The following is a 3,530-nucleotide window of genomic DNA, read 5'->3' on the forward strand; positions in this document are numbered from 1 at the left end:
ATGACGTTTTTCTGGCGTTTAACTCCAGACAGCAGCATGTACTTGGCGTTCAACGCCAAGTTACGTCGTCTATTTTCGCGCAAAGTATGGACTTTTATATATTGCTGGAAAGCCCTGGATGTCTACTTTCCAACGCCGTTGAGAGCGCGCCAATTGGATTCCTGTAGCTCCAGAAAATCCATTTTGAGTGCAGGGAGGTCAGGATCCAATAGCATCAGCAGTCCTTTTTCAGCCTAAGTCAGATTTTTGCTCAACTCCCTCAATTTCAGCCAGAAAATACCTGAAATCACAGAAAAATACACACACTCATAGTAAAGTCCAGAAATATGATTTTTGCCTAAAAACTAATATTATTCTACTAAAAACTAACTGAAACATGCTAAAATCTACATGAAATTACCCCCAAAAAGCGTATAAAATATCCGCTCATCACTTTCTTAAGCCACGTTTTTCCTTTTTTTCTTTCTTTCTTCACCTACAAGAAACCAAAACAACCACTCAAAGTACCTCTAAATTCATAAGGTTTATAATTCATTAAAAATCAATTAATTCTTGCTCATACCTCATGATTTAGCATCAATTTAATGGTAGTTGCTTGATTTAAAGAAGTTATGCATTTTCATTCCAAATCACTTACTTAGGATGCAAGAAAGTGCATAAAGACTAATAAAACAAGTGAAATTAGCTTGAAAAATGGGTATATGATGACTTGTCATCACAACACCAAACTTAAATCTTGCTTGCCCCCAAGCAAGCATCAAAACTAAGAGAAAATGAAATGAACAAGAATAGCAAACATATCCTTATTAGGCTTATAGCAGAACTTGATTTATGGAGTTTTTATGCAGACAATGACAACCCAAATTATTGTTTTCTATTACATAATATACATCTTTCCCCAAAGGCTTACTAAACTTGCTGTTATAAGGTTTACTCCTTAATTACTCCCTTGCTAACTTTTCTTTTCTCCTGTTGCTTAACAAGCTTATTATTCTTTTGGAGGCTTGGTGTCAAATGTTGCAGTAGTAGCCTTTCTTTTGGAGGCTTGGTGTCAAATGTTGCAGTAGTAGCCTTTGGCTTTATTTTTACTCAACATCTTTCCACCACAGACACATGGCTCACTATTTCCTCCTAGGATCATTGATGCCCAGCATCTCTTTGGATAACTAAATGTTCTATATCTAAGTTGCTCTTTATTGTGGACTTTCAATTGGCCATCCCAAATTAGTTGATCTAAGTGACCGGGTTTTAAAATACCCCTTAGAATTTACTTGTCCAAGCATATCCTAGTACAAGAACACCACAGGCATATGTCCTAGGGTCCAAGCTATTGGTGTCCAACCTTTATTCTTTGTTTTTCTTGCCACATTGGCTTTTTCTTCTTCCTTTTCTTTCTGATTTATTTTCTTTTGTTCTTAAAGGTTTTTCTTTACTGATGAGAACCTTTATAACAGCAAGCTAGCTCACACTTCAATGAAAATGATACTATGCAGTAATTATTTCATGAGTTATGCATTAAATCAAACACATACACCACCATTAACTTCCATTCTACTTATGCAACATTGGATATTTACTTTCCAATTCAAACAATTCTCTTTTATTCAAGCATATGGGAAACAAAACAAAATTTAAGCTGAGTGATGAATGACAAGCACTTATGCAAATTAGCATTCTTAATCAAGCAACTTCACTTGCAACTAGATAAACACTTTAGCAGGATATATAATGGTTTCCACGTTCAAAACAATTCACAGCAGCAAGGATTAAGTTTATATACAACCTTTGAAGTTGCAGCCTTTTGATTCTTCCTTCTGTTGTGTTTTCTTTGAGTTAAGATGCATAATATCTTCAATTGTTGACTCATGTCCTGCATAATTCTCAAAAGTTGCTTGCTTCTCAAGCCCTTAAGTGCATGGTTAGTATGCATAAATTGAGTGTGGCTTTTGGATTTATTTTGGTGTGGGAACACCAAACTTAATTGTTTGCCACAGCCTCTGATGCAACAAATCAACCATATGTGAAACCTTGTGTCCTTGCTAAAGGTTATGGAATTAAAGCTAGAAAGAAATAGTTGAATAATTTGTCTGATTGCTTGGAGCTAGCATTGTGCAGGAAGTGAGAATGTTCTTTTAAATGAGATTTTGGTGGAACACCAAACTTAGAATCCTTCATTCTCCCTTAAATTGTTTTCGTGTGCAACACCAAAATTAGCTCCTTGCAATACAGACCACTTATTCAACCTTTTTATTGAAATAGCTATGAAAAGAAACTACATCAGGTTGGGTTGCCTCCCAACAAGCGCTCTTTTAATGTCACTAGCTTGACATTCTTTATTCTTGCTCAACTTCCAAAGTGTTTCAGGATCAAAAGGTGTGGATTCATTGCTCTTTCCTCCTGTCACAAAAGCAGAAACACAAACAGAGCCAGAAACTAAAACAGAGCACTCTGTAACTTGAGTGCAGTTAGAGTTAGTAGAGGCAAAGTCTTGAACAGTTAGTGTGTTAGTTTAAAAAATAAAGAAAAAGTGCTTGATCTAGACTTCCACTTCACTTAATCATTGTCAATCTATTTCAATCCCCGGCAACGGTGCCAAAAACTTGATGTGTGGAAAACGATCCAACACAAAACTCACCGGCAAGTGTACCGGGTCACATCAAGTAATAAAAGTCACGGGAGTGAGGTCGATCCCACAGGGATTGAAGGATTGAGCAATTTTAGTTTAGTGGTTGATTTAGTCAAGCGAATCAAGTATTGGTTGAATGGTTTATCATTAACAGAAACTAAATTGCTTGGAATGTAAAGGGAGAGCGGAGAATTGCAATAAATTAAAGAGCAGGAAAGTAAAACATGCTGAATCTTAAAGAACAAGAAATTAAATGACTGAAACTTAAAATGCAAGAAATGTAAATTGCAGTAACTTAAATTGCAAGAAATGTAAATTTCTTGAATGGAAAGGGGAGTTGAGGATTGGGAATTCAAAATTTCAGCAAGGGAAATTAAATTTCAACGATTAATACAGCAGAAGATGAATTGGAAGCAACTAGAATTCAAACAGGAAATGAAATTAAATTGCAGCAGGGGTTCACAGAAGAACCAAAAGGAAAATGAGATCTCATGGCTTTAGAGACTAGATAGCAGAGTCTAGATCTCAATTCCCTTCCCAGATCCAAGTTCACAAAGCAATTAATAAGAAATTAAAGAAGCAGTAAAGGAAATGTAATTGAACTCAATTCTGCAGAAGAGAAATTAAAGAGATCTTGAATGGAGATTGAGACAGAAATTCCTCAATTCTTCACACCCAAGACTCAAACAAGAAAAGTAAAAATGCTCAAGCAAGAACGAGGAAGAAGAGAGATCAACTCTCCTCCCCAATTCTCTGAAATCTCAGTTCCTAGCTCTCAGTCAAGTCTCCAATAGAAGGTTCAAAAGTCAAAATAAAAGAAAAGATTAAAAGCTAAAAAAAAAAGGTCCTAATTACATCAAACTATCTCCTATTTATACACTTTCTATTCTTGGATCTTGGGATT

Source organism: Arachis duranensis, chromosome 5 (assembly GCF_000817695.3).
Source record: "Arachis duranensis cultivar V14167 chromosome 5, aradu.V14167.gnm2.J7QH, whole genome shotgun sequence".
NCBI classification, from domain to species: domain Eukaryota; kingdom Viridiplantae; phylum Streptophyta; class Magnoliopsida; order Fabales; family Fabaceae; genus Arachis; species Arachis duranensis.